At 37.1% G+C, this 27,292-nt stretch overlaps 1 pseudogene; it reads right to left on the reverse strand.

Annotated features, from left to right (window-relative positions):
• Positions 1–222: 222 nt before the first annotated feature.
• On the reverse strand, positions 223–22,271 carry LOC120637565 (annotated as a pseudogene).
• Positions 22,272–27,292: the final 5,021 nt, after the last annotated feature.

A 27,292-nucleotide genomic window follows, 5' to 3' on the forward strand; every position in this document is an offset into this window, starting at 1 on the left:
TATTTATTTATTTGAAAAAATAATGAATTTTGATTTTTTTTTTGAAGGCGTTAATTGAAGGAAAGCCAAATTGTCTTCGGTAAACAGTTTAACAGTTTTTAGCCCTGCCATAAAACAAACTATATGGTATTGAACATTGGAACCTTCTTCACAAATCAATTAAATAAAAATGAAGGGTTCAAATCATACCTCACTAAGTTTTGTCACACTTAAACAAAAACTTTAGTAAATAATTTGCCCTTCGCATTTTATAAATGTGCTTGGGTCATTTTTCTTCTTCTTAGTCGTTTCAGTCTTGACAGACTGGTCATGGTCGTCATCTCGGTGTTGTGGCTCGCTTGACAATACTTCGCCACTCTTCTCTAACGGTTGCCTTTCTTGCGCATTCATGTAGAGGAGCCTCGATTGTAGCCTTCACTTGGTCCGTCCATCTCATCGGTGATCTTCCGCGTGCTCTGGTACCTTCTACTTTACCTTGAACCACAAGTCGCTCAATGGACTCGTCATTACGCCTGGACACGTGACCGAAGAAACTAAGAATTCGCACTTGAACTGCAGAAGAAAGGCGCTGTTTGATGCTGAGTTCGTCAAGAATTGATTCATTAGTACGGAACATGTTCCAGGTCACTCCCAATATTCTCCTCCAGCACCACATCTCAAGAGCATCTATTCTTTTCTTCTCAGTCTCCCTCAGGGTCCACGTCTCCGAAGCGTAGAAAAATATGGGAAATATCAGTGCTTTAACTAGCCGGATCTTTGTGGCTTTTGTTATATTACGATTCCTCCATATCCTTTGCAACTTGTCCATAGCCGATCTAGACATTGCCATTCGTCTCTTGATCTCGTCAATGCAGCCACCATTATTGGAGATCTGCGCACCTAAATAGATGTACGATTGAACTACATCACAGTTCGCAATTTGTGTTACTTCCGGCGTGTTGTTGTTGATACGGTCGACAATCATCATTTTGGTTTTAGCGCGGTTGATCTTCAGGCCAAATTCTAGACTGATGCTTTCCATCTTTTGCAAGAGATTTTCTATGTAGTGGGCACTAGATGCGAATAGAGTGGTGTTATCCGCGTAGCGCAAGTTGGAAATCTTTAGGCCACCAATTACAACTCCATCTGTCCAGTTTTCTAGAGTGTTAGGCCAGCCTTAGGTTGAAAGTGGTTCGAAAATTGGTCATCTATCTTTACAGATGCAGTACCATCTTCGTAGAGACGCCTAAGTAGATGTACGAGGTGTTTCGGCGTTCCCATTTCCAGTAGAGTCTTCCAGAGCACAGGCCATTTGACAGAATCAAATCCCTTTGAGAAATCTACAAAGCAGATGTAAGTTGCTTTGTTAAATTCACGAGACTTCTCAATTGTTTGGCGAACTATTAAGATTTGCTCCCTCGTGCCTTTTCCTTTTACAAATTCTGCTTGTTCCGGAGCTACTTCCTTGGACAAGTAGGACTTTAGGCGTTCGTTGAGGATGTGCAGTAAAATTTTGCTTGCATGTGGTATAAGAGCAATTAGACGATAATTACTGCACAACTTTGTTGAACCCTTTTTATGAAGTGGAACAAAGACAGTATGAGCCCAGTCTTGAGGCCATATTCCAGTTTGCCACACCTTATTACAAAGAACGTGGAACATCTGTACGCCATATTCTCCGGATGCTTTGATTATCTCTATTCATTCATTCATTTGGGTCATTTTATACTTAGAATAATACTATAGCAATGCTAAATTGCTTAACGGTATAACAATGGTGGTACTAATAGGAGAAGACTTAAGGCAATATCCGTACTAATATTATTGAAGCGGATGTGTGTGTGTATGTGTATGAGTATGTATATGTGTATATGTGGGTGTGTTTTTATGTATCCTTGTGTGTAAATGTGTCTGGCTGCGTGTGTAAGTGTGTATATGTACTAGTATGTGTGTGTGTGTGTGTGCGGTAAAACATTTTATTCTCTAACTCCCTCAGTATTAATATCAAATGAAAGGGCTCGACTAAGATATTTATATATTACTAGCATACCCAGCCCGCTTCGCCGGGCTAGATTTTGCTTTATTTTTTTTAACAATACCTAAACTTACATCATTGAATTTTTAATTTAAGTCTCATAATATATTAAATCATTTATTTATCTCCGTATTCATTCTCTTCTATTCTCTTCTCGAGCGGGTAAAGATCATTATCAACACATATTATCATAGTAAATAATAGCTGTATTTGACAGTTTGACAGTTCAAAAATAGGAGTGCTCCGATCGTCACCAAACTTTACAGGATTACTCGCCAGGTCAATCCCCTGAAAGTTTCAATGAAATCGGTCCAGCCGTTTTAGAGCCTATACTGAACATACCCACACACTTTCTCATTTATATATATAGATTGTTTCATGCATTGTCTGGATTAAATATTGTTCTTCTACAATTACCTATGTCCTTTGTTTGTTGTAAAGATTTTAAAGCTTGTTCCAGCTTATTTAAATGAACAAAGGCATTTACTGAACCATCGACAGCACAAAGGGACTGCAACGAACAACTATGTTCACCAGTCTCGTAAGCTTGTTAATTAAAAACAAATATTGTTACAATATTTTTATACCATATTATGCAGAGGTAACCATGACCTAATTTTGAATCCTTTAATATGTATGCATTGTGTGAAGTGGAATGTAGCATACAATTGATGAATTTCGACTTCAAATGACAAAACATTTGGAGTCGACTACTCCTCTTGAATTGCAAAATTGCAAGAACAGTTTAATTCATCAATTAATTGTGGAATCGAAATCTAAGCAGAAGTTAACTTCTCTTACATTTTAGCTGTCTCCTTATCGTTATTATGAACCGTTAGATACATGTTTAGAGTGTATAGAAAACAATGTTTAAATTAAAAAAAATATAGAACCCCCAACTCTGAACATAGTGTACATTGTACTAGAAGTTGATCCTTTTCATTTGATACCCGTGAGAAGGGAGTTGTGGAAAAAAATAATTATTCGCGTCCCCGAGACGAGGCCTGTGCCTAAGAGGCCTCATCTCTGTTAGGAGTTAGAGCATAAACCCACAACGCTGTTCTAATGAGGGTTTATGGGCTTTTACGACTGTTACGATGGATGGCTTAAAGTTGGGGTTTTACGCTAATTTCTTAATTCTGAGCTGGTACCTACTGAAAATACTTTATCAGAAAATACACAATTTTTACTTACTGCAATATATTTTTTAATTCCATTTAAGGAGCGTGCTTATCATACTGGGTTTGATCGCCATGCGGGCGTATTGTTTTTGATGCTCGTATCAAGTGGGGTGCAGTCCTATCCACAGCGTGTAATATGTTAAAGAAAGACGAACTTAAAACTAGTCCCAGAAATCTGGCTCAAAAGTAAGCTTACCTTGTGTTATGAATACTAAGATGAATATTTTGAATAATATGTATAAACAGATAAACACCCAGACACTGTAAAACGTTCATGGTCATCACACAAACATTTTCTATTTTTTTTATTCCACTAAAAGTTAGCCCTTGACTGCAATGTTACCTAGTTGTATGCAGTCTAAGATGGTAGCGGGCTAACCTGTTAGGGAGTATGGTAGTGATACCCTAATCGAAATTGCACCGGAACACAATCATTTAGCGACACGTCTTTGTCAGTAGGGTGCGGCAAGTCTTTGTCAGTAGGGTGGTTACTAGCCGCGGCCAAAGCCTCCCACTAGACCAGACCAGAGAAAATTCAGACACCATAAATTCCCAAATTGCCCTTTCCGGGAAACGAACCCAGGACCTTCTACATAAATTCACAGCGCCACCGTTGAGCCAGGGAGGTCGTCAAAATCGATGTGGTATGGACACAGTGTGGCATTTTGCTGGAGGTGTCCTTTGTATACCCTGCGAAGTATTGGTATGTTTATAGGTGATGTGTTTTCTAGAACAATCACGTGAGTCATATGCTTGGTCTGTCAATAATTACTGTAAAAAACTGGAAGTGACATATCTTGATATAAATAATAAAGTAAATTGGCTAGTTTTAGCGATTTAGTACACTAAATCGCTAAAACTAGCGACATGTCGCTTAGGAACCGATAAAGCTAACATACTCTTTAACAGGTTAATTCTCTACCATCTTAGATTGCATCATAACTTACCACCAGGTGAGATTGCAGTCAAGAGCTAACTTGTAGTGAAAAAAAAAAAGGTTATAGGCGATGGTTTTCCATTTACTATAGCTAGGTCTGACAAATTTAACTTTAAAAATAATTCTCACGGGACAAATGCGAGATTAGAAACAAGCGTTGTTCTGTAAAATATTCCTACGCTATCTTGATATTTAATATTTTCACATAATTATTTTGATTTGAGTCGAGGCTTTATAATGATCACATAAAAAAGTATGTCGCTTACCTTGTCGGTGGCAAGCAAGCGCTCGTCTAACAACAAAAAAAAAAAGAATTGTCGCAAGTGAATAAATAAATTCTTGGCTGGACCTTTGCTGACATACTGTCGTGTGTCTTGATAAAGCTCCGATGTTAATTCATTATTATTCTTATCATAGACCGCGAGCTATTTTTTTACATGTAAAGATTAAGTAGACTTCATCGTTTCATCATTTAAACATTTGAAAAAGGGTCCACTGAAATATGTCATGTGATGTCAAACACAAACTTTAATTTATCAAGCGGTTTTGGAAGATAAAACGCTTATAAAAAAATTAGAACATAACTTTAATGCATAATTTTTTTTACAATCTATCCTACTTATAATAAATCTGTAACTGGAAGATTTCTGTACATTTAATATATTTCGTAAATTTTTACCGGGGGATGCTTTATAATCGATACTGAATCAAAAACAGATTTTTATTTAATTTTTGTCTGTCTGTCTGTCTATCTGTCTGTCTGTCTGTCTGTCTGTCTGTCTGTCTGTCTGTCTGCCTGTCTGTCTGTCTGTCTGTCTGTCTGTCTGTCTGTCTGTCTATCTGTCTGTCTGTTTAACAGGTTAGCCCTCTACCATCTTAGGGCTCAAGGCTGTATAACATCACGCTACGACAAAAAAAATATCCTTTTTGAGAGATTCCGATGCGTGCGATGCGTGAACGGTAAACGTTACGCCAAACGATGGAAATATGTAGTTGGTATATCGGAATTGTTTCTTTAAAGTTCTATAAAACAGTCCGCGACAACATTCAACTACTTTTTGAAGTTAACTCATTTGCGGACGAAGTCGCGCGGGCCGCTAGTATAATAATAAACGCGAAAGTGTTTGTGTATCTATAACGTATGCTTATTAACTAGACGGAAGTAGTGTCGTATTATCTGGTAGTAACATATTAAATCAAATTCAAATTCAAAATTTCTTTATTCATGTAGGCGTATCACAGGCGTTCATATCTATATGTTAACATACTTGTAACGGGATGGTGATAACTTCGTTCGCCAACTTAAACCTAAAGCTACGACCTGGTCTAAGAAGAGCCCACAACAAGCCAAACAAAATCAATGGTTTTACCCCTGAAAAGAAAACAGCAATTGTTTTTGCGAGATTAAAACATTGATTGTGCACGGCTTAGCAGACGCTAATACAATTAAGCATAAAGATACGATTACGATTAAATTCTTAGCTCCTTTTTTCCGCTGAAAAATATTTTATTGCGAAATTTTGCATAAGATACCTGGAATTCTTATGAATTTTTTGGGGGTTCCCGTAGATTTTTTTTTATAACCGTAAATGACGTGCATGTACGGCCAGTTTCCAATAATAAAGATACCTGAAAAACTACTTAAACGGTTAGGCAGCTTAAAGTGTAGTGTTCAGAATTTAGTATCTGATGAGATGACAACAGGAACATTTTTGTTCAAAATTAGGAAACACAAATAAAGTTGGAAAAAACCCCATCTGTATCCAACCTGTCCTTACCTTTTGCATTCGTATTTCGAAAAGTATCAAAATGATACCGAAGTAGATAAAGAGCTTACAACAAAGAGGTAGAGTATAATACGCTTACAATAATACCACACATTAAAACTTTATCTAGCTCAGGCTTTGCGCTTTTGTTCGTTTAGGCTTTAGACTTGCAAACTTGTGCCGTAGCTATCGGCTGTTTAAGTATTTTAACATCTAATAGTTACGGCATTTTAGAAATAACGATATGCGGTACTATGTAATTTTAGCTAAACCCTACTTCCCTATCCCTACTAATATTACAAATGTCAATGTAAGTTTGTTTGTTACGCTTTCCCGCAAAAACTACTTAACCGATCCTCATGAAACTTTCTACACATATTATTGGAAGTATTAGAAGGTGGATGAAAGTGTTTGACGGTTTTACACCACTCCGACAAATAATAACCGATTTAAATAATTATTTTCGTACTATAGATGTTGTGTTTAATGTTGCCCAAACTTTGTGTAGATCTGATGAATGTTGTTGGAGATAGAGGACAGAACTCCTCAGCGGACAGCAGCAAACCCCTCATTAAGGCTTAGCGATACTGAATACTTTAAAACTTTTAGAACTACAACTAAATTGAATACCACATCAAACGCAAACGAAGTCGCGAGCAACAGCTAGTCATTTATAAAAGTAAATATTTAGGTTGTCACAAATTTTCCTAATAATCTTCTTGGACCGTTTTTTCTTCATGCCCTTCACCTGATGACATACGTCAGGCAAAATCGTTGCCTCATTTTAAAAGTCGTTTGAAAAACTATTTTTTATGCATGTAGCGTTATAGTATGTAGTTTATTATAATTATATGTATGAACAATATATATTATATATAATAATTATATGTTTAGTATTAGAATTTATACCATGTATGTAGTTTAGTTTGCAATATTTTTATGTAGGTAGAATTTTTTATTGCCGCACCAATCCGTTCCTTACAAAAACTACTATCGCCAAAGGTTGTCTGGGAGAGATCGCTTTAGCGATAAGACCGCCTTTGCACACATAAACTAGTTTTTTTTTTTTTATTATTTTTGTAAATGTGTTTCTTTGTATTTTGTTTTTGTGTGTGCAATAAAGAATTTAATAATAATAATAATAAAAGGATTTCATTTGGCTTACTACAGAGCACGGGTCTCCTTCCCCAATGAGAAGGGGTTAGCGCCGTAGTCAACCACGCTGGCTCAGTGCGGATTAGTGGACTTCATACAACTTTGAGAAAATTAAGGAGAACTCTCAGGTATGCAAGTGATATTTTAATTGCTCAAAATGCACATAACTTAGAAAAGACAGAGGTGCGTGCTGGGTTCGCCCCCCGAAACTGAAGACAAAGTCCGACCCATAAGACCCATCACTGTTTCTAATTCTTTGCTATTTAGATTTCAGATGGGTGCGATTAGGAAGTTAACAATCTCAAAAATCAAGCAAATATCTGATGTATACTGTAGAACCTCAGGGGCAAATACAAACAGCCGATTAATTTAACATTCTGTTAGTAAGACAGTAGTATGGTATGGACAGAGATGTCATTCGTAGCGTAGGTACGTTAGGCTGCCATGCCTTTAGGGTAGTTGTATAGCAGAAGGTAACCTCGGCTTGCAAGCTAGGAATCGCACTAATAATATAAAAGAAAGTTTGAGTTAGGTTAGGTTAGTTTTCAAGCGACACCTATTGAATCAATTTGACCTTTGGAATGAAGATGTGCTGGATTAACATAGAAGGTTATTTTTTGTCTGATTCTTCGGAACTTTAACATGACTATTCTCTTCTGTTTTATTTGGGGTTTGACAATATTGTATGTATTTATGTATTATCGATATAAATTATAAAGGTATATATTAATTGTCAGTATCTATATATTATACTGTAAGTTTATAATATGTATATATAGGTATATATGCAAATATATATGTTTATTTATATGCACTACCTACCTCTCTTCTTGAGCTGTGTTCCAGGCAACCAAAGGCGTTAGCCTAGTTAAGTTGCCTGGAAGAGATCGCTGTAGTAGCGATAAGGCCGCCAAATTGTATACTTTTTGTTAATTTTTTATTTATAATTTTACTATATGTTTATGTGGTGTACAATTCAAGTGTATTCATTAATTCATTCATTCAAGGTTTTTACGCTGGTAAAATCTATGGTTTATCTCTATCAGTGAAAACCTGAATTTCACTTCGATGAGAACAACCTTCTTTTGAGCTTCGCCGCTCTGTCAAAATAATCTTTTACTCGTAATTACGATTAATATATCCATTGCGATTAATTTAATCATCATCACATCAACCCATTACGGCAGGTTACGGGTCTCCTCTCACAATGAAAAGGGGTTAAGGCCGTAGTCCACCGTGCGGTTTATTTCCACCGTTCACACACCGTTGGAGCAAGTGATATTTTAATTTCTAAGAGAAACACACTAACTAATATGAAAGTTAGAGGTACCAATCCGCACGAAGTCCACAGATCCGCAGGGAGTCCACCAATCCACACTGGGCCAACGTGGTTAACTACATCCTTTCCCTTCTCATTGTGGGAGGAAACCAGTGCCCTGTAGTGGGCCGGGAATGCGTTTATGTGATAATGATGACGATGAATGCCAACACTGGCTGTAGCTATAGTTTGCCATAGCAAACTTCTTACATAACTAAGTCCGCGATAAATAAGTCTAGCGTAAAAATAAGTATACAAACTTTTTTACTGCGGTCGGTATAAAAAAATTGATTTATTTTTTTACATGTTTTTTGAATATTGATAGTTTACCGGACTGAAATAAAGGCAACCGCTAAGTATTTCTCAGTAAATTAAAAGTAAACAACTCGAATTGGATTATTTCAATTCATAATGTAAAGGGATGGGAATCTGCGAGAAAAAAGAGAGAAAATGGATCGTTTCCGAGCTATATCACACGCCGGATGCAGGTACATTGTCGCAATTTTCTCTTTTTCACCTGAGGGGCTTTTTACAACAGAAATTTACCTGTTGAATTTTGTTAAGCGCTCCCGACGGTCGTTTCGCAAATTTTTATTCTGGTTACTAGTTGAATTCCAATATAATGTCGCGACATTTTTTTTTGCGGTAATTTTCTCGCTCACAATTTGTTTTTTTTTTGTTTGAATAGAAGTTTTGCTTTCAATAAAATATTCTCGCTGGTTTCTGATTTGTTAATCATTGATGAATTTGCTGATCGACTCACAACCGTTGACCATTTTCAAATAAAAATTTTGAAAGATCTAAAAGTATAAACGAGGAAACGATTTGACGACCTCCCTGGTGTATCGGTGAGCATTGTGATAAGTTGTAGGGCCCGGGTACGATTCTGGCAGCGGCAATGAGGGTATTTATAATTTCAGAATTTTGTCTAGTCTAGCTTGGCTTCGGCCGTCGCTACTTAGCACCCTCCTGACAAGGTCAACAAGTCCCTGAGGAATCCATGAGCACTGTGGTTTTAATTTAGAAGTTCAGGGTACGATTCCTGGTAGGAGCAGTTCGGCAATTTAAAATTTTTGTATTTTCTCTGGTCTGGTCTGGTGGGTACTAAAACTAGTAGGGAAAGACCGAGAACTGATGTCCGAGACCAGTATGTACAGAAAAGTAGCTTTGCTTGGCCACCTACAAAGAGGAGACCAGTTTTCCTTCTCAGGACTTGTAAGGCCTCTAACTTTTCTAAGTTATGTGGGTTTAAAGTAAATAAATATCACTTCCTTCAACAGTGAAAACAATCATCGTTAGGAAACCTGCATGTCTGAGTTCTACTTAATGTTCTCATAGGTGTGTGGAGTCCACAAATCCGCACTGTGCCAGCATGGTGGACTAAGGCCTTAACCCCTTCTCATTGTGGGAGGAGACCCGTGTCCTGTAGGGTTATGGGTTAATATGATCATGTTTAGGATGACATGAGACTCAACACTTACGCCTCAGTGATGGACACAAGGCGACACGTTTTATGAATGCAATTATTATCCACATACCTTTAGATAGGCTATCCGCTTGATCCGTCAATTATATTATATAAAAAAAAACAGGTGTTTGTCGACCACCAAAGAGGTGGACAGACGACTCCAAACAAGTCGGTGGAAGTCACTAGAAATAGGCGGCCCATGACCACGGATTTTGGAACGCCTTCCAAAAAACCTATGCCCAGCAGTGGATAAATAAATATATACAATAAATAAACTACGACAATACCAGTGGCGTGCACTTCATACACGCACAAAAGCACTGCATACCCAAATTATTTTATATCACTCGTCGTGGAGGGGATTTTTTCCATTAAATGCTATTAACCTGCTGTATGCATACCCTGGTCAAAATCCTATGCACGCCACTGTACAATACACGCATCGCCATCCCGCCCCAAAGTAAGCGTAGCTTGTGTTATAGTTACTAAGATGACTGATTACTACTAAATACTTATAATAAACATATAAACTATGGCAGGAGATGCTGACATAACAATTATTCATTGTAAAGTCAACACCTCCTGAGGATGCTCCGGTTTCAGAACGAAACGTGCGTACATTTCCGGTGATCTGATTGTTGAGGAATTATAAATTACACCATACAGATTCTCCTGCTGTTCGCGGAGTATATGAAATTAAGCTTAATTTTCATAATATATCATGCTATGTAACGCGTGTTTCTATCCAATAAACATACAAACACCCGGATACTGAAAAACGTTCATGTTTTTCAAACAAACATTTCCACAACATTCAGTTGTAGAAATCGAACCTACAGCTTTGGACTCAGAAAGCTGCGTCGGTGTCTACTATGCCAGTTAGACACCCTATTGACATATCAATCGATTGAAGTTATAATGAAAAAAAACATTGAACCGCCAAACTAATTGTCAATGCTCAGTATTTTGCGCCATTGTTATTGCCGAACTATCATCACTCATTCACATTGTTACATTGTGAAAAAATAACGCGAAATAACACAAAATAACACGGTTTTATCGTATGAAAATGATGAATACTCGCCGGGGACGCGGAGCGACGGAATCACGCACCAGTTTTGTGTTAGGTCAAATGTAGACGACCGACTAGGCCGTATCAGAAAAGTCATACAGACGTCTGACAAAACCGTTGAGACAGATCATAGAGCAGGTCCATCTTAGCCTTTTATTTATGTATTTATATATTTATTTATTTTAACATCCCATCGCTAAGCACAAGTCAGAATTTCGATTTTTTTCCAGTATTCAGTTAATCTTCTTGCAATTGAACACGAGTATAAAGTAATCCATCATAACCATTCAAATTATTATTGGAGTTTACTCTTTAAGAATCGATTTTCATTTATAAGGCACCCGGTATGAGAAAAATGTGAGCAGTAAAATCTACTGATGAATGACCTCGTTACGTTTTCGCTTTGCGACGTTGCATGCGCAAACATGCAACGTCGATTTCGTTTAATTAATTAATTTTTCCTATTTATGTTACCAAGGAAACCGAATATTATCTAGGTAAAGAAACAAACACATAAATATATGGGACAGACTGAGATAGAAAACATTGCACATTTTTTTTTCCTATTCTTGTTACCATGGAAACTAAATAATAAACATTACATTTATCCTAACAGTTCTTATACTCTACATCCACCTCAATCTCCCGTAGGCTACTTTTAAGAAGTTACACTTCCGCCGTGTGTGAATAAATTGCACAGGATTTTTGATTTACCCTTTCATATGGTATTAATTTTATTCAGCTAAATAAACTCTTTTTGTGTATGTTTCGACAATCGTACTTAAGGAGTAAACTCCAGTCGTGCGTCGGAGCTGACACACACTTTTTTTTATTATATCTCTCTGCATCGCAACTAAGGGCTCTGAGACTGGGCATTCTTATTATCCTAATCGATTTCGATTATTAAGAGCAGTCATAATTACCAGGACATATAGCTTAAACGATAAAAAAGCTTGGATGTGAATTGCTCTAACTTCATAACGTGATAACAAAAAAAAAATACCTGTCTTTGTTTGTTGTGGGCTCTTCTTAGACCAGGGCGCGTTTGGAACCCTCGTAGCTTTAGGTTTAAGTTGGCGAACGAAGTTATCACCATCCCCTTAAAATTATGTAAACATATATATATGAACTTCATAAGTCCCTGTTATAGGCCTACATGAATAAAGAAAATTTGAATTTAATGTGAACTCTAAGACACAATGGTGGTCAACAGCGATTTCTAAACTCATAGTAAAAGTTAAATATTTATTTATTCAAATAGGCACTAGTAGTAGAGTTTTTTGTGACAGAGCTCGTCCGGGGAAGTACTAACTCCTTGCTTATTTCTGCCGCTAAGCATTTGTGCAAAGCTGTTCTGGGCTAAAGGGCGTGGTCGCAGGTGTATTTACAAGCTCACGAAGCTTAACACGTACGTCTCAAATTGTTGCAGGACGTTGTCCTTGTATGCCCTGTGTAGTGTTGCTCTGTTCATTGGCGACGGTTTTCGACTTATCATCAGGTATGCCATCTGCTTGGTCCGTCAATTATAACTTTAAAAAAAAGGACCTTTTGATGCGTACATTACATTAAAAATTTTAAACTGAAATTTTCGTGGTTAAACAACATTTCTTAAATATAGTTCAACGGGTACATACCACGATAATATTTTTGGATTTTTCGATATTTCGACCCAGTTGCATGGATCGGTCACGACGGGACTGCGTTGGTACGAGATGTAAAGTTGGATGTCACGGGCAGAATCTGACTACCCGCTTTCGTGTTCCTTTCGTCGGTATTTCACGAACTGTTCGACACACTACACTGACAACGTCACTCTAAAATTGAGAAGCTGTACGATGGTTTCTTGGTTTGCATAATTCTAGCACTGGATTCCACACACTTGCTAATTTAAAACCCGTCCTCACGATTGAAGTTTTTATGCTTCCGAATTTCAATTTAAAAGTGACGTTGTCAGTGTAGTGTGTAACTTTGAACTTATTAACCATATCTCCAAGCTATAAAAAAGGAGACAGTTTATTGCAAATACCCTTCCCTTTACTTCATCATTAGGATTTAACCATCAAAGTCCTATCGCTGGGCACAAACATAAAAATATCAGGACGGAAATGTTTATAGAGCGTTGCAATATATATGCCAAGATCTATCCTGCTTTTAAAGCTAAAAAACTTAATTTGGGAGTAAAGTAATGCCAATAGCTCTGTGGGAAGGACTTCGAATTCCCTTTCGGGGGACGAGTTGGAATCCCAGCACGCACCTCTAACTTTTGTGCGTTTTAAGATATCACTTGCTTCAACGGTGAAGGAAAACGTCGTGAGGAAACTTGCTTACCTGATAGTTCTCCGTAATGTTACCAACAGTGGCGTGCACTTCATACATGCGCAAATGCTTACCCTAAAATTGATTATAACTCGTGTAGGAGGAGGATTTTTGCCATTTTCCTGCCTTATGCATACCCTGGTAAGAAAGTCAGTGCACGCCACTGGTTACCAAAGGTGTTTGAAGTCCACTTATCCGCACAGAGCTGTTACCTACCGTGCGGACTACGGACTGAGCCCCTTCTCATTGTGGGAGGAGACCGGTGATCGGTTGTGAGCCGGTAGTGGGTGGATATGATGATGATGAGTCCTCAATATGAAATGATGAAGATACACGTGTATTTCACGTTAGTTACCGTAAAACTTACACCGAGGTTTTAATTCTATAGCCATGCAAAGAGTCGTTAGCATTCGTTCGGATTTTGGTAGACTTTTGTAGGACCGGAAAGTCGGTGGTCTGCGCAGGACTTTAGCAATTTGTTAAATTTCACACAAACGCCCTGAGCCATGGAGGGTTAGAAAGCGGTACGCAATTTGTTGAATTCGGAAATTTTAAATATTATACCGACAAAACTTTTACTATTTGTTTAGGATATGTGTGCGAAGGCGATATGTCATTTTCAATTTAACATCATTGTTTACTGGTTAGCAACTCGCTCTTTAGTTTAGTTATTAGAATTTTGAGCATTGGTTTTCAATAGGAAAAATTAACTACCAGTCCGATAGATTGGCTGTAACCTGTGGTAATCAACGCTAAGGCCCACCAAGCAACATTGTAGGAGCGTTGTGGGTCTTTATTAAAGGAGAGGAGGCACCTTTTGCAGACGATATTATGCTTATAATGGAAATGAGTCGGGCAGTAGGCGAGCTAGTAGCAGTAGCAACGCGGTGTTTGTTTAAATTTACTAAGCAGATGTTGTACTCCGGAAAAGTAGCAGGGTATACCTTTTTTTTGGATTATTGTACAACAAGCTCGCCCTTGACTGCAATCTCACTCGGTGGTGAGTGACGATGCGGTCTTAGATTGTAGCGGGCTAACCTGATAGGCAGTATGAATGTTACATTAAACCCATACAGCGAATTGGTTTCTACGCAACATCGTAAAAATTTAAAAATTAAGAATTCCCAAATCGCCTTGCCGGAAATCGAACTTTTGACCACAGCGATCATAGGTGTGCCAGGATGGTCGTCAAATATACACACAGTAATATATTCATATACCAATACATTGATCGCACAGTGGCTTTCTGCAATTAGTGGAATCATAAAATAATGTCAACGAGGTTGAGCAGCTACTGTGTTTCTACCAGCTGGTCTTGACAACAAACAGACATACCCTACGTTCCAAAAACGTTTACAGAGTAAGCCTTCTTGAATAATTTACCATTCGTCCAAGTTTAAAGCGACCATAAACTTTGGTGCGGTCTATAAAAATATAACGTTATTCTCCCTTCTTTCCCGCACTATAATCATTCATACTCCGATCCCGAAGTTTTATATAGCCACTTAATGGTGCCGGGGTGTTTTCAAGAGAATTAACCTGTAATTTGTCTACGTCTCCATCCCGAGGAGGTTCTTTATGCTTGACAGTTTTTTTTCTCCTCCCACTTAGCTGAAAGTACTAGCTATTGTCCTGAAATCCAACCTATTTTTAAAATACTTCAGGCTACAATCTCTGTTGACTATATAAGGCTGATAAGTGTTTTTAGTTTTTACACAATATAAAATAAAATAAATAAATAAATATACTACAACAATACACACATCGCCATCTAGCCCCAAAGAAGGCATAGCTTGTGTTATGGGTACTAAGATGACTAATGAATAATTATGTGAATAATATACATAAATACCTATAATATACAGATAAACACCCAGACACTGAAAAACATTCATGTTCATCACACAAACATTGTCCAGTTGTGGTAATCGAACCCACGGCCTTGGCTCAGAAAGCAGGGTCGCTGCCCACTGCGCCAATCGGCCGTCAATATATATTTAGTTTCACTTTTAATACATAACAAAGTTCGTTTCTATTGGCATTCGATTCAATTCGTTGGCATACAAAATAATTACCCCCGTTTCACTTATACCCCGATTATAAAGAAACTCTTTCATAGCTGATATTATCTACAACAAAGTAAAGGGAACCAAATTTAAATCATACTATTTATTTTTAGACAGCTGGTTGGCGCAGTGGGCAGCGACCCTGCTTTTTGCGTCCGTGGGTTCGATTCCCACAACTGGAAAAATGTTTGTGTGACGCACTTGAATATTTTTCAATGTTTATCTTTATATTATAAGTATTTATGTGAATTATATTCATCAAAATATTGATCAGCTTCTTAGTAACCATAACACAAGCTACGCTTACTTTGAGGCTAGATGGCGATGCGTATATTGTCGAAGTAGGTATATTTATATTTATTTATATTTCAACCCTCTTTCACATTCACCCCTTTACGGAATATACACGCGTCCTCTGTTACTCCTTTTAAAATTGTACTCACCTTTGAAAGTCCTTCCAAAATCGGTGCAGCTGTATTGGAGACAAGCTCAAACAAACACAGACAGATATTTCCTTTATACTTTTTTTTGGTAAAAAGCTATAATTTGACATAACAGACTGACATTTGAATTCGTTTATTTCTACATTAAAAGGTTGTGACTTTTCAATGACGAACTACGTGAATAATTGGAGTGTCATACCATAAATTAAGATTTTCCCATTATTCCTTTTTCAATTGCATTCTTAGTTAAACAAGGCCACCTATATAAATTTCATTGTAGCACTCGTATATATTTACGCTGTTTTCAAACAGCGCGTTTACTTACGCTATTCTGAAAATAATTTTATTAATTACGTGAGAACTTTTAAATTCCCCTCACCCATTATACAACAGTTATAATAATTTGATTTTTCTTTGTGTCGTTAGTTTATTATCTGCGTGTTCAAACGCTATTTTTGTGCGACACGAATTTATTGTATGAGTAGTGTTATTTCAAACCTAGTTACCTTTGTGAAGGTGGGGTGATAAATGTGCTCTGATCACGATTCTGACAGTGTTCATAATAATATATTATGCTTTTTTTACTGTCGCAAAAAATAATATAGTTAGCCAAATTAAATTCTCTGGGTTCTATTGATACAATAATAATGGCATTGATCATTCACTGCTGAAAGCAAGACTTATAAACTACAATGTATTTGAAGTTCATCTCTAAATTTTCATCACCAATTATTTTTGTGTGTAAAATTGTGGCCCGCTACTTTCTCCGCGCTTGTTTCGATTTTTGATGAATTTCTCAGTAACCATTGATTTTCCTGGGCTAATAATTTATTTCGTCTGTCTTTGAAAATAAATAAGCCATATGCAGAAATTGAAAAAAAAAATAGTTATGAATAAACTTTCAAACAAATAAACAAATAGAGACACTTTCAGATTTAAAATATTAGTATGAATTGAATATCACAGAAAAAAAAACTATGGAAACATTCGCAGTACGAATCGCCTTCAATTTTGTGACTTAGGAGTTCCATGTTAAGACGAAAGTGCTTCGATCGAAACGAGAACGCAAATAAAAAAAATACAAAGACATGACTGTCGAACACTTAGACCCGTTCCTCATTAGCAATACTTTCGCAAAAAGGTTGTCTGGGAGAGATCGTCTTAGCGATAAGACCGTCTTTGCACAACTAAACTAGTTCCGTTTTTTATTTTATCTATTCTGTTTCTTTTTGTATTTTGTGTTTGTATGAAAATAATAAATAAAGAATTAAATAATAATAATTATAGATAGATAGACATAATTAACTTATTGCGACAAAACACAAAGAAAGAATACAAAGAAAACAAAGACATAAATGTACATAGTGTGTGACTTAGGACACTTGTTTGTTTATTGGTTTGAAAGCTTTATTGCACATACACATTTTAAACAAAGTAAACACATATACAGAAATAAACTTAGAATAGAAAAAAAAGCGTGCAAAGGCGGTCTTATCACTAAAGCAATCTCTTCCAACCTTGACGTTAGGAAAGACTAAGGAACTGTGTGGTGCAGCAATTCAAGTTTAAAATATATATGTATCATAATAAATATAAAAAATAATAATAATAAACTACTTACTCATACATTCTAATACTACACAAATATTATACATAATATATACATATATATATAGCATCAGCATCTTAGTAACTGTGCCTCGCTGCGGTGGTTTCGAGGACGTTTTAGATTTGATTTAGTTTTAAATAGTTTATTTTAGGTTATATTTATAAAACAAATGTAAGAGACGCTTTGATATATATATATATATATATATATATATATAAGTATATACATATTTATGCAGTATACTACGCACTATAAAATAACATAGATAAGAAAAGGTTTTCCAAACGCTTCTTGAATATATTTAGAGATTGAGCCTGGCGTACACTTATTCATTGAGTGAGTAAAACTGGAATACTTTGGACATTCCCATGCTACATCTTAAATATTCCAGTTTAACTCACTCGCTCAGTGTGCTCACGAATGCAAAATCAACTTGACAGAGTGAGTTTTAAACGACTGATTAACATCATGCACGTGAGAAACAACATATTTTGCCAGTCTCTAGTCTAAACTTTAAAATTCGCTGCGGACGAAGTAGATATGAAACGCAAGAATAACTTGTACAATTGTTTGACTTGCCCTCAGTTGTTTACTCGAGAGATATCCCCGAGCAAACACTCGCTTACGACTTACAGTTGCAGGTTACAAATATAGCGCACGCAAATTGTGGCAGACTCTATTTCTTAAATATAAGTAGTGTGTTCTATGTTATTGTTGACCAAGCAAAGTGAATACCGCAAGATAGCCAAGTAAAGTGGCACATTCCCCGTCCGTCCGTCGCCTTCTTTTTAAAAACCCGTTACTTATGAATAATATGTATAAATAATTATAATCCTAATAATCCCTATACCTTTATTAATTATACTTATATTTATATGTATATATTATTATTATTACTATACTTACTAATTTTATAAAGGTGAATGTAAGTTATTATATAGTATATATATAATATTTATTTTTGTAATATAGAGGTTATAATATGTGTTTAATTTTGCCCAAACTTTGTGTAGATTTGAATGTGGTTGGAGGTAGAGGACAGAACTCCTCAGCGGACGGCAGCAAACCCCTCAGTAAAGGTGCTATAGCGATACTGAATACTTTAATTTTTTTTTGTGTTTAATGAAATTTGGCATGCATGTAGCCTTGGATATGGAGAAGAACATAGGCTAGCTATTATTACGATTCCTTAAGTAGTTTTCGAGGCAAAAGTGAAAATTATTAACGAGCGAAGCTTAAGACATCAATTCGAAGTCGCGGGCTAGTATTATACAAAGATACGATATATATGTATATATATATATTAATGAGGGGACGCCTGCCATTGCCAGACGGGTGATCAGTCCTCTTTAAGGACTATTCAACCCTATTCCCCATGTTTGAGAAAAAGGTTTACTGGGGTCCCGGCAGCATCCCCCCTGAAACCTACCAGTCCTTTTGGTGAACCTCATGATATCCCTTATAGTGAGGTTTGCTAGGTCTTCTTCACTTATTCTATCCTTACCTAGTAGTTCCCATCTTACCAGCGCGTACATGGGCTACTCAGCTATGAAGTGTAAACTGGTTTCCACCTCACCGCACTTTGGACAGGATGGATCTGATACATCTCTCATTATCGTTAGGTGTCTATTTAACAATGGTCATGTGGCTATGCCTGCTACCAGTGCTACATTTTTTTTGTTCTAATAGACTAGCGCTGGCCCACACATCTCGCCTGATGGAAAGTGTAGATGTGGCCTAAGATGGGACGCGCTTGCCTAGAAGATGCCTCTCGCTCTTGCTTTAAATATATTGGTTCTGCTCTGTGACATTAGTTGTTTTGTCTTTTTCTTGTCGAATGTCTATGCAACTACTTAGTCATCATCATCATGTCAACCAATCGACGTCCACCGCTGGACTTAGGCCTTTTGTAGGGAGTTTCACAATACACGGTCCCGGGCCGCTTGCCTCCAGCGGCTCCCAGCGACTCGCCTGATGTCATCTGTCCACCTCGTTGGGGGCCGACCTACGCTACCTTTACCGGTGCGGAGTCGCCATTCCAGCACCTTAAGACCCCAACGTCCATCGGTTCTCCGAGCTATGTGCACTGCCCATTGCCACTTCAGCTTCGCGACTCGCTGAGCTATGTCGGTAACTCTAGTTCTTCTACGGATCTCCTCATTTGTGATTTGATCACGTAGAGATACTCCTAGCATAGCTCTCTCCATCGCCCGCTGAGAGAGCTAGGAGTAACTACGTAGTGCTTGGTGGTAATCCTACGAGATTGTGAGGGATGACGCAGCTTCAGGCGGAGTACGGTGGATGAATTATAATATTTTCGCTACTGCGTCGAAAACTCCCAGCTGGTATTAACTAAATCCGGCTTCGCTTAATCCAGTCGCGATGCAGTGCGTCTTAGTGCCAGATTGGAATATTAATATCTTTATCTTATTCAGCAACGTAGTGTGTCCTAGATGCGATAGCTTTATCAAACTAGTTGAGGTCCCTCGCTACTTCGTCCGCGTATAAGTCAAATTTAAATATGACTCTAGGAAATGAAAGCAATTTAACGCCTATTTATTTATACTTTATTTATACTCTTTATTTGTACACAACTCAGAAAAACGAGACAAAAAAAAGAACAAACACATGAAGAATGAAGCAGGATACAAAAGGCGCCCTTATCGCTAAGTAGCGATCTCTGCCAGGCAACCTTAGGATTAGGAAAACTAAAAAGAAAACGAATAGGTGGGGTACACTATTTAATACATACAAACGAATATCTACATACTAATACATAAACCAGACTACACAAATACAAAAATACTATTGATAAATATAAAAAATAAATATACTAATACATACCATAGCTACCTTTCTGATGGAATACTTAGTGTTATGCCGGTAAGTACAGTGGAGGATGGAGGAGGTTTTTAGTTCCCTTTATAATTATTGGTGAATTCGGGCATGCCAGTTAATGGTATCCATGAGGATTTTCCTCCACCATATATATATATAAAAAAAGTCAACTTTAAAAGATAGACATATGCTTTCAAAGAACAACTTTAAAAGTTGGAATGATTTTATCGGAACTTATAGGAAAAACAAATCCCAATTTTGAAACATTCTTTGCTATTGGTCTTAGCGCGACGATATTTGCTCGATAAATGTGATATTCAACACTGAAATAATTTTTCGAATCAGAGCAGTAGTTCTTGAAATCATCACGTTCAAGAAAACAAACAAACAAATAAACTCTTCAGGTTTGTATATCCTACTAATATTTTAAATGTGAAAGTGTGGTTGTTTGCTACTAGAGGTCCCTCGCGACTTCGTCCGCGTATAAACGATCGATATATAAACTTAGATCACGCATCAAATTTATAGAAATAGGTATAGTTACAGTAGCCTCGCAATATATTTATAATAATATAATTAAAACATATGTAATTTTAAAAACAAAAAGTAAATATAAACAATCGGCATACTAGAAACTGACCGAAATTAGTGATATCTGTATATAGTCTGAGAAAAGTACAGAAATCCTTTTGGAGGATGGATGGGTATATATGCTTTTATAACATGATACCGAAGCTAATATTCGATCTACCTTTACCTAACTTTAAACAATGTATTAAACCACATTTAACCAATCATGTTTACTATAAGATTCATGAATTCCTTAACGACAAGGCTTCTTGGAAGCAAGACACTGCCCTCTCATCTCTCACAAAACAGAAAAATTCTTAAGATTGTTAAACTATAAAATGATATTGGAAAAGAGCAATCTGCTGAGTTTCTAGCCAGCTCTTCTCAGTGGAATTTGCCTTCCGAACTGGTGGTAGAGTCACTACAAACACACTGACTAAAAGTTTCAAAAGTGCTTGTGAAGTAGGCCTACTTGAAATAAATGAATTTGTTTTTGAATTTTTTTAAAAGTTCATCATTCTATCGAAACTTAAAGGAAAAAAAAACACCGATTTTGAAATATTCTTTACTGGTGCTATGCTCCTTTTGGTCTTAGCGTGATGAATTTGCTCGATAAATGTAATTTTTATCAGTGACAGAATGTTTCAAATCAGACCAGTAGTTGTTGAAATCATCGCCTTCAAGTAAACAAACAAGCAAAGTCTTCAATTTTATATTAGTATATATATATATAATTTTCGGCCATGATAAGTTTTTCTTCGAAAGCTATACCTACGACTTTAAGCGTTGGTTTTGCACCATCTGTTTCTGCGCATAGTCTTTACCGTCAATGAATAAGCAGGATAGACCCGCCTAAGGCAGCTCATTTCTCAGCTCCGTACCGCAGAAGCGTAAAGAAAGGCATTCTTCATGTTCCCGACTGCATTCAGCCGCCGTCTTGAAGCGTTTTTCATGTAAAGATTCAGCTATGGGCGAAATGCATACTGGAGTGAGGGACGTGAGGGAATTTCAACGTTCTTTCTTTGCTGGTACAAGTTTTTCTGTTGAATACAATTTTTTTCGAAATATGTTGTTATAGTGTAAAAAAGCGAAAAAAGGTTGTATGAAAAAGCAGCTGTCCACGCGGACGCATCGCTCACTCAAGTAGAGACAGATGTCGAACGCTGCCGAACGCTTAGGCCGATTGTGCCTCTTTGTCGCTCCTTCAGCGCTCTCGCTTGCACCGCTCAGAGCGAGGTAACGCCGCATGAGTCATGGTTTGGGTCTACTCCCACTATGAGAAAGAGTCAGGCAAGTGCAACGAGAGAATGATGCAAATAGTCACGTTGACTTTGAAGAATTTGCATCACAACATAATTATTTATAGGAAACTTGTTTTGACCTCGAAACTAGACTGCTACGCGGCCTGGAAACAATGATTAATCATTTCGAGGCCGCGTGGGTAAGTGTGAAGTTTTTTTGTTGTGACGTACATTCGTTGTGCTGTGAATCGTGATCGGAATCTTTAAGTGTTTTCATATTCGTCGTTTCACGATTTTGCTGAAAACTAATTAATGACAAGCAATATTGTAGCGGTGACAGCGTAGCGGTAGGAGCTCGACTACATTTTCGGGGGGCCTAGTTCGAATCCCAGCACGCACAACGAAGTTCTGTGCGTTATAAGTAATTAAAATATCACTTGTTTCAACGGTGAAGGAAAACATCGTGAGGAAACCTGCATGCCTGAGCGTTCTCTTAAATGTTATTAAAGGCGTGTGGAGTCCACCGATGCGCACTGGGCAAGAATGGTGGACTACGGCCTGTCTTATATATACAGTGCCGTACATCCGTACTCATATTATAAATGTGAACACGTGTTTGGATGTTCTTCCAATACGCACAAACTCAACAAATAATCCTAATTATTAGCATAGAGTTAGTTAAAAGGGGGGAAAGTAACATATTACATTATAAAACATAACTCCACATTTACAATATTAGTAAGATTTATAATAAATAATATTAGTAAGATTCGTATAGATTAAAGTTAACAGCTCTATAGTGGTTTTGTCGTCGAGAGCCTTTGAGCGTGGCGACACAGTTTTAACAGTAAAGCAGACGACGTGTGGCTTTGTTAAAGTTCCGAACTTAATTCCAAAATTTCGTTGAGCACCAGGTTACAGTATTAACTTATAAAACGTTTTATAATGTAAAGCGGTGGTTATAAGGAATTAACTAGACCAGCGTTCTCCAAACGGTTAGTTTCAGCACTAAACTATTCTATTTTAATGCAAGGTGTTTAACAAAAACTTTTTTTTTATTTTTATTTTTTTCGTGGGGACGGATTCCTCCACGGGGAGGTATAAAGATTTTCCTACTCACCGCCTGACGATGGAGCCACGGGAATGCTTTCCCACAATTCCGCGACTCCACGTGGATATCCGCCGAAGCGAATCCACCTCGGGTACTACGTTTAACAACAACCTACACTTACGTCCATGATTGCGTTTATGGCAACCTATCTAAGCATGGCGTCAGTACTCTCATGACAAGCATTAACACTAAAAGCTTTAATGTTAAACTAACTAACCTAAACTGAATTATTATTATTTAACTCTTTATTTGAAAACCACATCATTAACATATACAAAAATAAAATAAAAACAGAAACATGAATAAAGAAGTAAAATACAAGAGGCCTTATCACTTAATAAGGATCGCCAGACAACCTTCGAATTAGGAAAAAAGAAGAGGAGAAAGAATAGACCTCAGAGGGTACACATTTTTAAACTACATACATGAATCTAACGGGAATCTAACCCGCTACCTTCCATTTAAGGTATCCGAGCTACGGATAGTAATCGCGATGACCTGCTGGATAAGATTTATTCCGCGAAGCAATTCAGCTCAGTTTACGATAAAGCTGCAATAAACTTTCGTAATATACATTCCGAGAAACGCTTTACCTTCTAAGACTGCATCGTTCGCATAGCATGAAAATTTTTAAATACATTTATTTTAAATTCTCATACTCTTTTCTTAATGTTCTCATAATGTTCTTGTTTTGCTAGACGTATGCTGACTAAAACTGTTTTCAGTGCGCCAATGCTTAAAAGTGTTTATAAGTAAACTAGTTTCGGGTGCTGAACAAGAAATAAAATTCATATGGATTTTTTGCAGTGCCAGTTTTATTTAGTATTTTAACGGCCGATTAGCGCAGTGGGCTGCGAGCCTACTTTCTGATAACAAGGCTGTGGGTTTAATTCCCACAACTGGAAAATGCTTTTGTGAAGAACATACATATTTTTTAGGTGTTTGTGTAAATTGTAAGTTATGTATATTATTCATAAACATATTCATCAGCCATCTTGGTACCCATAACGCAATCTTCGCTTATTTCGGGGCTAGATGGTGATTGTTATACTGTCGTAGGATATTTTCCGTAAAAAACACTCTGAGTCTTGGACCTAAGTATTATGATTCACGTAGATGTTTTCATCATTAAGCTTTACACAATACGTTTTTAAAATTCAATACTACTGTTTAATTTAAAAAAATACCCATAATAAACTGTAAACATACTTCAATCAAACTGTTTAAAAGCAATTTTTTACTTATTTTATTTAATTTTGTACTTTATCCAAAAATCAAGCTCCACCGTCGACTCGAAATCGCTTGATAAATGCTTAGAATCGATTTTATAGTACTTAAGTACCTATTCATTTAACAAATTATCAAATTCCACCAATTGGGCCAGCGTGGTGGACTACGGCCTTATCCCATTCTCATCGTGAGACCCGTGCCCTGTAGTTGACCGGTTATGGGTTTATAATATGATGATGACGATGAATTATCAAATGCATCACGTTCTGCAATTTCAAAAGCTCATTATTCACCCCCTATATCAATCACCACGGCTGGGAAAAAGACTGAATCTTTTGTAAGGACTTCCACATTCCACGGTCATATGACATACGTTTTCAACGATTAGCTTGATGTTGTCGATACAAAAAGTGATGGGTCTACCAACACTTCGCTTTCCATTGCGAAGTTGTCACTCTACCACCTTGGGACCCCAACTTCCAACGTCTCGCAACTCGTTGAACTTCGCGATTGGTCCAGCTATGTTGGTAACTCGGATTCTTCTTCGGATCTTTTATTTTCTGATTTGATCACATAAATATACTCTGAGAATAGCTCTCTCTATTGCCCGCTGAATTTAAGAGACTTCATACGACGCCCATAGGTTGTGACCACTTTTTTCTTTTTTTGAAATTTCATAACGAGTTAGCCCTAGACTGCAATCTAAAATTATAGTAAGTGATGATGCAGTCTAAAATTGTAGCGGGGTAACCGGTTAGGAAGTATGATAGTTTAAACCCTAATAGATTTCTAGACATCGCAACGGAACTAACGGCCAAGGCCTCCCGCCAGACCTGATTGGAGAAAATTCAGAAATTATGAATTTCCCCTGCCGAGTATCGAGCCTGGGACCTCCCACTCAAATTCACAGCGCTCACCGTTGCGTTACAGAGTCATAACTAATCACTAGTAAGATACACTGTCAAAGTCTTGCAATCGGTAAGTATTAAAAAAACTGAAATAATTTCTCGTTCATAGTTTGAGAAACTCTGTATATAATAGGTAGTCTATTCTACTTGCCCGCTAATCCTTGGCCAGGCTAAACTTACATAATATATGAGCTCATTGTGTAGGAGCCTTAAGTAGATTTTATAATATAATGAGAGATAGGCGGATCCGCGTCCCCGCCAGAAGTTTTATTACCGAGGAAAATGAGCAGCTCTGGAAATGGTTAGTGGAAGAGCCGGCGATAATTCTGGTATAAAATTTTCTTTTGAACAGAAAATCGCTTTTTAGAGACAGAAATAATCTTTCCTAATATTATAAATAAGAAAGTGTATGTGTATTTTTATTTTGATTTTCTTTGATTGACTTTATTTGTACACAAACAACGTGAAAGTAAATATGTCTAAAACGTCTAAATAATGTCTAGTTCCTAAACCTTTGGATGGCCAAACTAATTCTTTAGCCAAGGTAACTAGGATCACCGGTAGACTGGATAACCTTTTTTGATAAATCTTTAAAAAGAGCTCGAGCCCCGGACCTCACGATCCCAAAGTCTCTACTCCAAAAGGCACAAAAATGAAACTGCTATCCAGGTTTTCATATTTACGCCTATTGGCCTGCTCGGCACGGGTAGCGGTTGACGAGGTTGACTGGATGTGTGATTCAGCTCACTATCTAGCTATCGACACACTTTGCATACCATACAAGTGACCTTCCCAGCCTCCAAGGAATGAGCGTCATATCATCAAGTCTCTAGCCATCGCTTCGCGCATTTGTTGGTTTGTTTAATTGTCCTTCCTTTACACCCAAATTAATCAATCAATCAACGTGACTTTTGGCATATAGTAAGTTGAAAGGATGGTTCCCAAGCAACAGAATGTAAAACTACAACATTTAGCTTATGGTATTGTAATTAACTATTACGTTAAGAATTGGTAATAAAATAAACATAATAATAATAAATATATTAGGACAACGCACACATCGCCATCCAGCCCCAAAGTAAGCGTAGCCTGTGTTATGGACACTAAGATGAGTGGTGAATATTTTTATGACACTAAAAAACATTCATGCTCATCACACAAATATTTTCCAGCTGTGGGAATCGAACCCCCAGCCCTGTACTCAGGAAGCAGGGTCGCTGCAAACTGCGCCAATCGGCCGTCGTGTCATGTTGTTTTTGTTGTTTTGTGTTGAAAAACAAAAAAACATGTGTGTTTTTAAATTAAAAAATAATTTATATGCCATAAAAATCATACAGATGTGGTAACTTTGCTGGCCCAGTGTTTAGTACTGTGGTTATAATAATGAGAGGTCTCAGGTTTAATCCCCGACTTAAAATCCCCGAAAGAAAATTCTGAAATAAGAAATTACCAAATTGCCCCCATTTGGTAATTTCTTATTTCAGAATTTTTCCTCTGTTCGGTCCGTAGGGAGACTTTGGCCATAGCTATACACCACTCTAATGACAAAGTAATTTAGCGTTCTGGTACGTTCTCTTAGCCCAATACCATCTTAGACTGCATGCTTATGCATGATATCAAGTACGTTCTCAAAAAAACCCACTATCTCTTCGACACCTTTATGAAAACGATAATCGACTTTTTTTTTCTCCTTTCTTTAATTTTAGTCATTAATTTGGAAGTAAGAGATTACGAGTAAGTAATGACTTGTGACCTTCCAGTGACACTTTTTTAAGGAAAAAAAACAAGTTTGTCTTTTACAATTTCGCGCTTGGTAAACTCACCTAATGGCAGATAATAAACGCTTACGTCGACTCCGGTTCGTTTCGAAAGTAACGCAACTGTTGCTTATAAGTGCTCTTCTTTTGAAAAAAGCTCCTTAACGCTTTTAATTTTGTTTTATTTTAAGTCGCATATTTGAAAAAAAAACATAATTCATGTGGCAGCTTGGAGTGATTTATTATTACAGTTCAATAGTATTCTACTTCGTAAAGGTCAACGCGGCGATTT

This window comes from Pararge aegeria, chromosome 4 (genome assembly GCF_905163445.1).
Source record: "Pararge aegeria chromosome 4, ilParAegt1.1, whole genome shotgun sequence".
NCBI classification, from domain to species: Eukaryota; Metazoa; Arthropoda; class Insecta; order Lepidoptera; family Nymphalidae; genus Pararge; species Pararge aegeria.